A 14942-nucleotide genomic window follows, 5' to 3' on the forward strand; every position below is an offset into this window, starting at 1 on the left:
ATTTGTTTTTTTTTTTTTTTTCAAATAGAGCTTTTCAAGTCATCTGGTGGTTTTTCTTCTTCTTTTTTTCATATAGCAATATATATCGCAGAAAAACAAAATATCGCAATGTGAGCTTTTTCCAAGTTTCCCTAATTTCTATCAAATGTTTTCAACTGTTAATCATTTTCAAACATTTCAACCTTATTCAACATTAATTATTGTCATGCTTTAAAAATCCTTCATCTCTTCAATATAATAATTTAATTTTAAAGCAAAGCCACCCCAAAATCAGACTGTAGCACCTCTTTTTACTGTGAGATTGTTCTGAGGTTAAATACAGATTTAAAATCATAATAAGAAATATTAAATATTAATACAAGAAATATTCAGATGTAACCCCCTTTGTAATAGTTCACATTTTCATAAGTAACTGTAATTTAACTACACTTTTTTTCTCAGTAACTGTAACAGATTACAGTTACATTTATTTTGCAATTAAATTACATATTGACATTACATTTAAATAGTTACTCCACAACAATGGTAATGGTAATTCTCCACTGTGTGATTGTTTATATTATCAAAAAATGTATTACCACACAGCTGTGTATATAAAATTGGATATATATTATATCTGAATTTATCAACACGCATACAGTAAATGCACATAACGTGATGCTGTACCGTATAGAAAATCTCAACTGCAAGAAAAAAAACAAGAACAAATGCTCTCATCAAAGGATGGTTCACCGAAAAAATGTAAATTCTGTCATCATTTACTCACCCCCTTGTTGCTCTAAACCGGTATGAGTTTCTTTCTTTTGTTGAGTACAGAGGAAGGTTTAAAGAATGCTTACCAAAGAGTCGATGGTAGCCATTGAATTCCACAGAACAGAAAAAACACTATGAACGTCAATGGCTACCGTCAACTGTTTGGTTTATTGCTTGCATTTTTGGGTGAACTATGCCTTTAAATCCAGTGTGTGAGTCTTTCTGTGTGTTTAAAGGAAGAGGAGAAAGTTAAATAGGCAGAGAAGAAGCAAAAGAGGTGAATCTCCTCTCAGCTTGTGTGTAAATCTCAGGCATCATGGTGGCCCCTTGTTCTACATGTCTCACTCCCCCTTAAAAAGTTCAATTTTCTGCCTGACTGGAAACACAAGCCCTGTCAGACAAGGCAATCTGTTCACCTGTTAGAGTACAAAGTACCTCCCAAATACGGCTTTATTTCTCACATCAATAATTGATTAAAGACAAAACTCTGGCACACCGTCCTTGATGAGAGATAAGGTCTGTCTTCTAAGTGGAGGTTTGCAGCGCTAGTACGGAGAGTGAGTGGGTGACAGAGTCAGCGCATCCCTCCTGCGAGGCTCCATGGGTGTTGAAGACATTGAATAAAAGCACCTCGGTGTGATAAGTGAAGCCCCTGTGGGGCAGAGCAGAGTCGATGAGCTCCTACGGAGTCTTAGTTCACAGCCGGGACTGCTCTGTCATACTGCTAACACCTTCTGCCATCTCGGAGAATCAATAAGCTCCAGAGAAGAGTGACTCAGGGGCTCTGTTCCAAAACTTACAGAGCTGCCTACCTAGGTAACATTTTTAGCCAAATCTAATACTGCGTTCACTTCAACTTACACATAATTTTAAGCGTAAGTTTCTACATTTCATAATTATTAAACCTGTTTAGTGAATGGTTGCAGAGTGGAAAATATGGTAAATGTTATTATTGGTTTACATTGTTTCTTTATACACCATTTTTGGAAATAGAGGAGACAGACAGCAACAGCAACAATAACAAACTTCTGTAGATGGCAACAAAACTCTTCAAAAATAAAGGTGCTTAAAAGGTTCTTCACAGCGATGCCATAGAAGAACCATTTTTTGTTCCACAAAGAACCATTCAGTCAAAGGTTCTTTAAAGAACCATCTCTTTCTCACCTTTTTATAATCTGAAGATGTTAAAGGTTCTTCATGGAACCATTTAGACAAAAAAGGTTCTTCTATGGAATTGTGAAGCACCTTAATTTTTTTAAGAGTGAATAGACGCATGCATCAAAATTGTTTACGTGAAGGGATACCTGCAACTCTGGTTTAAATGAGATTAAACTACAACCCGAATTCCGGAAATGTTGGGACGCTTTTTAAATTTGAATAAAATGAAAACAAAGTATTTCAAATCAGATGAGCCAATATTTTATTCACAATAGAACATAGATTACATAAATGTTTAAACTTTTATCCACTAAATGAGCTCATTTCAAATTTGATGCCTGCTACAGGTCTCAAAATAGTTGGGACACGGGCAAGTTTACCATGGTGTAGCATGTCCTCTTCTTTTCAAAACAGTTGATTTCCAACAAGAATGTCCAATTTGAACTCGTCTGACCATAGAACACTTTTACACTTTGAAACGGTCCATTTTAAATGAGCCTTGGCCCACAGGACACGACACCGCTTCTGGACCATGTTCACCTGTGGCTTCCTTTTTGCATTATAGAGCTTTAGTTGGCATCTGCAGCTGGCACGGGCGGATTGTGTTTTCCAACAGTGGTTTCTGGAAGTCTTCCTGGGCCCAATTAGTAATGTCAATGACAAAATCATGCCGATGTGTGGTGCAGTGTCGTCTGAGAGCCCGAAGACCACGGGCATCCAACAAAGGTCTTTGTTCTTGTCCCTTATGCTCAGAGATTTCTCCAGTTTCTCTGAACCTTTTGATGATGTTTCGCACTGTAGATGATGAGATTTGCAAAGCCTTTGCAATTTGACGTTGAGGAACGTTGTTTTTAAAGTATTCCACAATCTTTTTACGCACTCTTTCACAGATTGGAGAGCCTCTGCCCATCTTTACTTCTGAGAGACTCTGCCTCTCTAAGACATCCCTTTTACAGCTAATCATGTTACAGACCTGATGTCAGTTAACTTAATGAGTTGCTAGATGTTCTCCCAGCTGAATCTTTTTGCACGAAACACAAAAAAGTCAGCAAAACAGCGTGTGATCACTGGACTAAGTTATCTTTCGCATCTGATTGTGCTAATACTGTAAAAACACACAATATTTGCCTATAAACACATTTGGTTATGTCTAGCATTAAAGCAAACAGCTGAGAGAAAAAAGGATGCATTAAGGTCTTAAAGTGACAGCAGACTAATAGTACTATGATGTCGATTGTCATTTAAGGGATAGTTCGCCCAAATATGAAAATTCTGTCATTATTTGTTCACTCTCATGTTGTCCCAAACCTGTATTAATTTATTTTTATTGTCTGAAAACACACACACACACACACAAATATATTTTGAAGAATGTGGGTAACAAAACATTTGCCGTCCCTATTGACAGCAACTGTTTGGTTACCCACATTTTTCAAAATAACTTTTATTTTCAACAGAAGAAAGACACTCATTCAGGTTTAAAACAACTTGAGTGCACGTAAATGATGACAGAATTTTCATTTTTGGGTGATCTATTTAATGTTAATAAAACAAAACTTCTCACTCACTGCTCTTGTCTGAAGAACTTTGCTTTAATAAGAATAAATGTATAATTTAGACAGTGAAGTGTATATAGTGTTTAACTATACAGTCAGGTCCATAAATATTGGGACATCGACACAATTCTAACATTTTTGGCTCTATACACCACCACAATGGATTTCAAATGAAACAAACAAGATGTGCTTTAACTGCAGACTGTCAGCTTTAATTTGAGGGTATTTACATCCAAATCAGGTGAACGGTGTAGGAATTACAACAGTTTGCATATGTGCCTCCCACTTGTTAAGGGACCAAAAGTAATGGGACAGAATAATAATCATAAATCAAACTTTCACTTTTTAATACTTGGTTGCAAATCCTTTGCAGTCAATTACAGCCTGAAGTCTGGAACGCATAGACATCACCAGACGCTGGGTTTCATCCCTGGTGATGCTCTGCCAGGCCTCTACTGCAACCGTCTTCAGTTCCTGCTTGTTCTTGGGGCATTTTCCCTTCAGTTTTGTCTTCAGCAAGTGAAATGCATGCTCAATCGGATTCAGGTCAGGTGATTGACTTGGCCATTGCATAACAGTCCACTTCTTTCCCTTCAAAAACTCTTTGGTTGCTTTTGCAGTATGCTTTGGGTCATTGTCCATCTGCACTGTGAAGCGCCGTCCAGTGAGTTCTGAAGCATTTGGCTGAATATGAGCAGATAATATTGCCCAAAACACTTCAGAATTAATCCTGCTGCTTTTGTCAGCAGTCACATCATCAATAAATACAAGAGAACCAGTTCCACTGGCAGCCATACATGCCCACGCCATTACACTACCACCACCATGCTTCACTGATGAGGTGGTATGCTTTGGATCATGAGCAGTTCCTTTCCTTCTCCATACGCTTCTCTTCCCATCACTCTGGTACAAGTTGATCTTGGTCTCATCTGTCCATAGGATGTTGTTCCAGAACTGTGAAGGCTTTTTTAGATGTCGTTTGGCAAACTCTAATCTGGCCTTCCTGTTTTTGAGGCTCACCAATAGTTTACATCTTGTGGTGAACCCTCTGTATTCACTCTGGTGAAGTCTTCTCTTGATTGTTGACTTTGACACACATACAGCTACCTCCTGGAGAGTGTTCTTGATCTGGCCAACTATTGTGAAGGGTGTTTTCTTCACCAGGGAAAGAATTATTCGGTCATCCACCACAGTTGTTTTCCGTGGTCTTCCGGGTCTTTTGGTGTTACTGAGCTCACCGTTGCGTTCCTTCTTTTTAAGAATGCTCCAAACAGTTGTTTTTGCCACGCTTAATGTTTTTGCTATCTCTCTGATGTGTTTGTTTTGTTTTTTCAGCCTAATGATGGCTTGCTTCACTGATAGTGACAGCTCTTTGGAGCTCATCTTGACAGTTGACAGCAACAGATTCCAAATGCAAATAGCACACTTGAAAGGAACTCTGGACCTTTTATCTGCTCATTGTAATTGGGATAATGAGGGAATAACACACACCTGGCCATGGAACAGCTGAGAAGCCAATTGTCCCATTACTTCTGGTCCCTTAACAAGTGGGAGGCACATATGCAAACTGTTGTAATTCCTACACCGTTCACCTGATTTGGATATAAATACTCAAATTAAAGCTGACAGTCTGCAGTTAAAGCACATCTTGTTCGTTTCATTTGAAATCCATTGTGGTGATGTATAGAGCCAAAAATGTTAGAATTGTGTCGATGTCCCAATATTTATGAACCTGACTGTATTTGTTCATTCAATTTATTGTACGTTACTGCTAAATAAGCAGTACAAAAAGCACTGCTTGTTTTATTTGTATATTATGAGTATTTGTAATGCGTATCTTTGTTCTTATTTTTATTAACAAAGATAAAATAATGACTAACATTTTTATCCTCACCCATTCAGCCTAATTGTCTGCCATTCTTTTTATTGTATATTTTGTTACCTTGTAAGACTTTGTTTTTTAAAATAGGGACAATAGTTTGGCCGTACTAGTCAGACAACTTGCACAATAGAAAAACAAAAAACAAACAAAAAAAACAACAACATGACAAAGAATCGTGATAAAAGCTTAATTTTTCTGAAAAAAAATGTGATATGATATTTTTTGCCACATCGCCCACTCCTGAGGAATCCCCGGCAACTCGTCTCATTTACAAATCACGTGTGCAAGATACAAAAATATAATTTCCATTCAAAACACACTTCACAGTGAAAGACTCCAGATATTTAGCCGGCTAAATATTTCTCAGGTATCGGTGACACATCTGCGCTTCTCTCAGATCGTGTATTTGATAATTCACACTACACAATCATCACTCACATGGACAAGCACAGATTTGCCTCAGATTTTGGCCTTTTGTTGGCGATCCCCAGAAAACTGATGCTGAGTGAAAATTGGGCCTAGAACTAGTGAACTCATAAACTAAATGCAATATAAACCAGCTTGGCCCAGTTTATATATAAGATGAGCAGGGCTTGTGTAGTGATTATATGTTTTGAACTTGTTACGGTGTCAAATTAGCTTATCAACATGCTAAAATTACTAAGTACAGTATGTATGTGACTGACCATCAACGCAGTCTTGGTCTTTTTGCTACAACTAAACAACACAAAACACACACCTGTGCTAAAAAACATTCCACCTGCAGATGCATTCATTCATAAAAAGCTAGTTAGCACATTTGCTATACATAATTTGCTGGGGCCGGTTCCAGGCACAGTGAAAGTCCTAACATGGAAAGCTCTCACAGTGCACTTCAGTTAAGGGCCTGACTAAATCAGAACGCTAACGTACCAACAGTTCTCTGTGCTCTCGCTCCAAGTAGAAAGCACAGACCTTTATTAAAAGCTTCTTTGATGGGCAGTGTGTTAGCAGACAACAGATCAGAAAAAAGCCGACACTGCGTGGTTCTGACAGATCATATGAGTCTCTTCCAAACTTCCCCTAACTCCCCACCAGTCTCTCTGGCCCCAAAACAACTCTTCACAGGCAGAGGCGGACCCTTTGGGATTCAATTATAACCAGTTAAGCGAGATGTGCTGGACTGCAACAGCATGTCTAATGGTTTGAACTCTACAACATCAAAATAGTTTCCAATTAGACTTCATAAATAAGCACAAATGCACTGGAGCAAATTAGAGACAACACACAAATGCAAATGCGTAAACATACACAGATGCTCAAATGCAGTGCAAACGTGAAGGACTCAAGCCACAGCTGGAAAACATATTTATGAGATAGCACTTCTGGATTCAAACCGAGACTCCTTAACAGCTCATAAACATTAATACTTGAAAGTAAAAATATCCACATAAACATCAGAAATGTGGTTTGGTCTGCTGAATGAGGGTGTAAATGCAGTAAAGCCTGGGGAAGATTTAAACCAAGATTAAAGCTGGGAATCCTTCCTCCCACCTTGTGTTTACTCAGCTGAGAGATGAATGATTACAAGTCATCTAGTTCAGCTCACAAGGGCCGAACAGCACTTTTGGTGCTGTGTAATAATAGATGGACACAGCGATGCTTTAACTTAGTATTTAAAGAGCTGGGCAAGAAACCGCAAGGGCTGATTTATATACAATATAAGCAATACCAAAATTTATCTCTATCTATCTATCTATCTATCTATCTATCTATCTATCTATCTATCTATCTATCTATCTATCTATCTATCTATCTATCTATCTATCTATCTATCTATCTATCTATCTATCTATCTATCTATCTATCTGAATAATTAATTCTGTCAACACAAAATACAGTTTGCTAATAATACATAATTTATGTTAAATAAATTAGTTAAATAATAAATTATTTTTAATATTATAAACAAAACTTTGCCACCACTGTATCATTATCAATAAGTACATTATTATTATTATTATGTATTAGTGCTGTCAATCGATTAAAAGAAATTAACTAATTAACCACTTTTTTTTCCTGAAATTAATTGCAATTAATTTCACCTAACATTAAAGTTTTTAAATATACTTTTATATTGCAATAATTGTATATTCAATCATCAAATTAATGTACAAACAACATAAAGATAGTATTATTATTTTTGTTTATATTTCTTTATTGGCATCTTTTTATGACTGAAGGCCAGTATCAATGATACCAATACTTGTCTCTATGAAATGGTTTCCCCCCTAATATTTACCCATTGACTACAGCCATTCACAGTATAATTGAGAGATATCAATTTTAACATTTATTAGACTTTAAAAAAATAACTTCATTTTAAGGTCTCTTAACTAGTTGTTTTATTGGCACGCATATTACTAGAATATTAGCCATTTATTAGTAGTAATTAAGCACATATTAATGCCTTATTCTACATGACCTTATTCTCCATCCCTAATCCTACCCAATACCTAAACTTAACAACTACCTTACTAACTATTAATAAGCAGCAATTTAGGAATTTATTGAGGGAAAAGTCATAGTTAATAATGAATAAGTGTTCCCTATTCTAAAATGTTACCATAACTTCTAATTTAAGTGAACTTAAAACAATCTTCACATAAACCCATTATAATAAAAGTCATATTTACCTGTGCCCTTCAGCAGAAATATAGCCTACAGAAATTGAAATTGAAGTTATCAAGCACTAAATTCTAAATTAATTATAGATGAATCCTTAAAGTTTTAAAAGTTATTGATTTCCTCTTTTTCTGTTCTTTGATGAACAGACACCACGGCAGCTGGTTATTAGGTTATTTGGCTACTATTTCTTTAAGAGCTGCCGCTGCTGAACGGGGTGCAGATCTGACGCGTATTGTATTTTCTCTCAACTCTCTTTACTTTGTCTGACACAGATTAAGTCTTAAGTCTCTACTAATGAACTGACGAGTTGAATCGGGTGCGTTAGATGAGGGAGACAGTGTTGGGCTGCACCAGGAGTCCAGGACAGTTTTGAAAACCATTTCAGAGACAAGTTCTTAAATGTGACACATATATTACATGCATGCACACTTTTAAGGCAGACTTTTTTAATTTCATTACTTAACTGACCATGATATTGCATGCACGTAGTTAATTTCGGGCTTTGATATGAAATGATAAAGGTTACAGCGTGCGCTGGCGCCTTTGTGCGTGCAATTGAAGAGCATGCGCTACGAGCACAGTACCGTTTCTGCACTCGTTTGACTCACGCCTGGCCCTAAAGCGAAGCTGGAGCATGCATCTGAAATGTATCCGTATCCGTATTTAAAGTCTTATTTTAAAAAGTAGCCTAAACTGTTCAACTATTGCAAGGATCAAATGCATGTCCTGGTCTCAGTCCTACAATACATTTTGAGCCATCTCAGATTGTGAGTGTCACATACAGTAAATCCACTGCCAAGTACACTGCTTGAACTCATGTGCTTTTGTTAGCTAACTCTCCTGCAGAAGCCTGGCCTCCAGGGGCCCATGCGGTCCGCTATAAGTCTGTTCAGTTTCTTTTAGTTGAGTAAGCCTGCTAAGCTCAGTCAGCTGTTTCTTCCTTTTAGCTAAACTTTTAATGGGGCTGGTGAGTGTATATATTTTGATTTACTGACACTGATTATCTTCCTTTCACAACCAATAAGATACTGACTTCTTGTTGTCTTTTTCTGGATTTACAAAAGCACTTCTCATGACATCAGCATCATTGAAAGTCTATCTTTTGGGCTGTCCTATTAATACTATATAATAATAATAATAATATATTGCATTTAGTAGTGTTTTGATTGCAATTATGAGACGTTGATCATCTATACTTTATTTTAAAAGGAATTTACTTAAAAAAAACAGTGATTTCTCCAAGATGTGCATGCAGCCTTCATTAAGGCAATTAAAATTTAATCAATACAATACTTTTCACCAGTGTGCCCTGGGGCATTCTTTCAGATCTTAAAAATGTAATTTAAAAAAGTGTCAGACTGAATGCAACAGCCAATCCTTTGTATATCAAATCTAATGAGGTCTATTTCCATTTGAGTATTTGTGTGCGAGCACACACACACACACACACAAGATGCCAAATGGCTATATGCGCGCTGTCTACTGCTCCGTTAGCTTTGTCTCTAGATGTTTTTTTTATTTTTGTTTTTTTTACTTTTGTACTTTTGTTTCAAATTCAGAAATGCATCGCTCGCACCCACCTAATGATGCCTGCTGCCCACGTATGAATGGATTGAAAAGGTCTATGCCTTTTTAATTTTCATGGGATGAAACATTTTCAAACAAAACTCAAAGGGTACGACTAATTCACTTTCATAAAAACCAATTCCTTCAGTCACTGTTCCGCACGGTCTGACTACCATCTTTCCAGCCATCACAGAGAGAGTGTCAATGGATTAAAATCAGAGCTCATCAAACATGTAATTAGACTGCAAACAACTCCAGACACAGTGTTAATTACAGAGTGAAGACTACTGCAGGACAGCTGCTAATACACGCTGACGGCCAGCCAGTACTAACAAAGCTGTCGTCTGAGATGAAATAAACAAGTGTGTATTACAGCATCTGTTGCAGATGGTTTACTCTTTCAGTCTTCAGGCTTTGTTTTTCACGTCTTGTCATGTCTTTTATAGGGGTACAATGGTGCTGTTTCAAAAGAGCTGCTGAAGAGAGAACACTGTTGTTGTACCGTTGTACTGATAATATAAAGTTAAATATTATAATTTTGTGAGGTATTTGGAAATAAAGTTGAGAAACTGCATCACGTTGCTAGACATTTTGAGTTTTCTTAAGTTTCTTTATTTTTTTAAGCCTGCATAATTGATTAAAGCCACTTCAACTCAAAAATACAGTTAAATTGCAATATTAATGTTGCAAACTTTTAATGTTGTACATCTGCTATTCAGAAATGCACAATTTGCTTGACAGCAATTTTTTTTTTAAATGTGATGTCATTTGCAGAAAATTGTATCAAATAGAACGACAAATGATGAAATTAAATTAAGAATGACTGATTATTTAAATCCATTTTCCTTTTTTTACAGTGTACTATTATTATAAATAATAATAATAATAATAATATGAACATTATTACAAACATATTTTAAAATAATAGTACAAACTTTTATTAATTAATAATAATCGTTATTATCAGTGTTGGCATGGTTAAAACTATAAAATATATATATATATATATATATATATATATATATATATATATATATATATATATATATATATTAGATAAATACTTAAACATGAAAACTTAAACTTAAAAAATATCTAAATAAAATTAGAAATGTTAGCAACTAACTGTGATAAAATGAATTGAAGCACTAAAATCATTAAAGCTAAATAAAAATCTATATAATAACAAAAAGGCAAATAACAATTCTACTAAAACAAACTAAAATGAACTGAAATTACAAAATAAAAGCAAATATATATATATTATAACAGCATATAAATAATACTAAAATAACACTGATTATTATTATTATTATTAATATAATGTTATGTTCTATTTTTCATTATTAAATTTCTTCTGAGTAATAAAGATTATACTCAGTTACGCACATTGGACTTTGTTCTAGATCTTAAGACACGACATTATGCTGTTTTGGAAGCCTGTATGAAACCATTCTTTCATAGAAACCATCAAACAAAACACTGTTCTGCGTTCAGTTTTGGACACGGAGTGTATCAGATCAGGGGACGTCACGGCCGTTTACGGACCCACGCAAGTGTGGCATGTCTCCTCTGATTGGATTTTAATGGAAATGAGGGTGAGAGGGTCATCCTTCGGCTATTTCCGATGGGTCGTGTCAAATACATAAGGATAGTCGAAGGAGATGGAGTCGACACAGTTATCATTTACAATCACCTTCAAAAGACGTAAACACCCGGGAAGAATGACGCTCATCGCTGGTGACTCACTTCAAAACAAAACCCAAAAACTTTTACAGAAGCATTAGACACTTCATTCTCAGGCACTCTGAGTTTATGCATGATGAAGAGATGCAAAGGAAAGAGAGACAGGAGATTGTTAGAGGGAATTGACAGAGGTAAGGGGCGGATGAGACAGGCTCATTTACACCACAGAGACGCCAACAACTGCAGCAGGCCACAGATGAAAGACTTTAAAGAAGAATCAATATATTACTGCCACTCCACCAATACCGCATCAGTATCAAAAATAATTGGGGCTGATAAAAAACAAAAACAACATCATCAAAGCCTTCAAACAACAATCCACAAAATAACAGATTAACAAATAAAACAGAATGAATAAATAAATTATTCACAATAAAAAGCTTTGAAACGGTACTATCTATTGTCCTTTTATTCCATCATTAAATGATCCTCGAATGTATGTAAACAAACACGCACATTCTGATGAACTATGGAAACAAGTAAAATATCATCAAATTTTATATATTTAAAAAAAAAAGTATATAAACACCATTTCAACAGAGTAATTAAACTCTACAATCAAAGAATGATAAATGAAGAACGTCAAAACAATGGGTATAAATTGGCAGGTCTCAATTAGTTGCGATGCAAGTTAATTAAAAGCAAGATTAGAAGAGACAGGCTGTTGCTTTTGAGCTTCATTCAAGAAACACCAAGCAGCCGTTGATTTGTTTTGTCTGAATAAACAATCTGAAATTAATAAGTATATATAATAACAATGTGCAGGGTATAATGACATTACATGATTTGAAAGCCATCTGCGTTATTTCAAGACTAATTCTACAGGACTGTGAGAATGAGAGCTGTGCTGTTCTGCTTGTTCTTTTATCATTTTTGTATATTTTGCAACATGCAGTTTCCTAGGATTCAAGATACTTTTTTTCTACTTGAGCACAAGACTAAATCACAGGCTTAATATTTGATGGCTGAGAGTACTTCCAAGAAATTACACAAGAAAAAATTGATGTTATTGAAAGTATAAAAGTAAGCTTACATAAAATGTGTGGGAAACTAAAATGAAGCATAAAGCAATCAAAGTTTTGTTTTTGTTAACTGAACCATTTATGTAAAAAAAAACTTTCAGTAATTAAAGTTGAAATTAAATAAGATATAAATATTAGATGAAAACGTCAACGAAAATGTAATTCAAAATTTGAAATGTTGCCTTGGCGACTAACTAAAAAAAAAATATATATATATATATATATATATAATATATATATTTTTTTTTATAAAAATGTGAAAATTTGAAAAGTCAAATCCCTCTCTCTCTCTCTATAAAAACTAATTCAAAATAATGAATACTAGAACAGTATATATAATACACACTTTTTGTAATGGCACAAATATATTATACACAAACAAATAATACAAAATAACAATAATTGAACAAAATAATAAAAAATGTTTTGAAGTTTCTTAATGTTTTCAATGTATATTTATTATTAAATAATTATATACTTATTATTTTAGTTTACATTTTGTTAAATATAATTAATAGAATATATAATTTTTAATTTCGTAGCTTGCACATTTACAAGCTACAGTAGCTCTGACAACACTTACATGCGACTAAACAGCTACATACTGCACATAAAATCAATCATTCTTTCAATCGTGATAAAAAAAGCAATAATCTCAACCATAATAATAACCAGCAACTTTTTCACTCTAGTACAGCAGATATTCCATCCCATCTCTATAAGGCTATGTAAAAAACATTAAAATATCGCCAGCGGCGAACAGGAACCCGAGAGGAAAAAAACAGAAGCAGAGAGGGAACAAAAGGCATACGGCCAGAATCAATAACAAAGATATGACCAAAAATCAATGTTCATTCGCAGAGGTAACAGCCAGACAGGACTATCATTTTGGTGGGCGAGGCATGACTCTTCAGATTCAAACAACAATGATGTGAAATCCCATAACATAAGAGGGCAACGGAGGGCAGCACTGAGACCTCTAATGGATCAGCACTGAGAGGTGGTGTAAAGAGAGCCTGTCATCTCAGAAATGAGGAGAGGGGAGAAGAAAGATGAGCGAAGGGAGAAATTTCTTAAGGTTTTTATTGTGAGGATAAGGCGACACGGATTGAAGATTTACCAAAAAAGCTTGTTTGCAAACTGTAAAGTACCATATGCGAGGCACTCCAGATTTGCCCAGTAATCAAAGTAGGTCATAGGTGAACGGCTGTGATGGTTCAGAAAACACCGTTGTACCTCTTAAACATCTTAAGATACCATTTAGATCCATTAGTGGTCCATTAGCATTTGAAAGCTTGTGGAAAACTCAAGGGCTGTTTGATATTCACAAATGAGAACTAATTGAACAGGACAAGAGTTGGGAATGTGAGCAGAATGTATTCAGCTTGCATATTTCTTAGCAGTGGTTCACCTGGAGTTATTGAAGAGTCAACTGCCCCAGAGCGAGTGGTTTCCTCTGGAGCCTCCATGAAAGAAGCAGGAGTCGGTCCCGTCGAAGTAGTTTAGCCCATCTTCTGTGTTGCTGGAGGCATGACTGTGGACCACGTCCAGAAGAACCGTGATGCCCATGGAGTGTGCGGTATCAACCAGATGCTTCAGATCATCAGGAGTGCCGAAGCGGCTGAGGGAAAGAGAACACGTGGTTTGTAGTGAATTGGTGTGCTGTTTGTTATGAGGTGGTGTAAGCTAGCTGATAAAGATCTTAAGTGGTAAACCGAAAGGTTAAAAGCTCATAAAGGTTGAACCAGGATCAATTAGCCCTTGTGCAAAACACTTAACGGTAACACTTTATTTTGTTGGTCCCTTTTGAACATTCTGTTGATACTAAGTAATGTTGCAATTACATGTCAACAAACTCTCATTAGAGTATTAGTAGAATGTCTGCTTCATATCTGCTAACTCTTTATAGTGATGGTCTCCCAACAGACACTCTACTGACTGTAAGTAACTTTGCAAGTACATGTCAACTTATTCTAACCCTACCAGTCTACTAATACACTACTAACACTCTAATGAGAGTTAGTACAAATGTAGGTGCAATGTTACTTATAGTCAACAGAATGTGTTAGTGAAGTGGCTTTAAGAAAAGAGCTAAAGCAGTCAAAATTCCCATTTGAACCATCAGGGCAATAATTAAGAAGTTCAAATCAGCAGAAAATGTTACGAAACTGCCTGGAAGAGGACGTGTGTCTATATCGTCCTAATGCACAGCGAGGAGGAGAGTTTGAGTGGCTAAAGACTCTCCAAGGACCACAGCTGGAAAATTGCAGAAAATAGTTGAGTTTTGGGGTCAGAAAACCTTAAAAAAAATTGTCAAACAGCACCTACATCACCACATGTTGTTTGGGAGGGTTTCAAGAAAAATTCTCTTAGCTCATCCAAATACAATCTCCAGCATATTCAGTTATCAGACACGTCTGGAACTTCAAATGGGACTGGCTTCTATGGTCAGATGAAACTAAAAACTGAGCTTTTAGCAGCAAACACTCAAGATGGGTTTGGTGAACACAGGGATAAAAAGTACCCCATGTGTACAATGAAATATGCGGCTGTATTTTTGATACCAACAGATAAGAAAATCAAAAAGTGACT

The 14942-nt window shown here is 35.7% G+C and overlaps 1 pseudogene across 1 annotated transcript in view; it reads right to left on the reverse strand.

Annotated features, from left to right (window-relative positions):
* LOC306864430 (1,4-alpha-glucan-branching enzyme-like) overlaps positions 1–14942 on the reverse strand; it is a 117880-nt pseudogene that overhangs the window by 86278 nt on the left and 16660 nt on the right. Inside the window, exon 4 of the transcript in view lies at positions 13762–13971. The product of the transcript in view is annotated as a 1,4-alpha-glucan-branching enzyme-like (transcript). The remainder of the gene's footprint in view (positions 1–13761; positions 13972–14942) is intronic.

Source organism: Barbus barbus, assembly GCF_936440315.1.
Source record: "Barbus barbus genome assembly, chromosome: 45".
In the NCBI taxonomy this organism is placed as follows: Eukaryota; Metazoa; Chordata; class Actinopteri; order Cypriniformes; family Cyprinidae; genus Barbus; species Barbus barbus.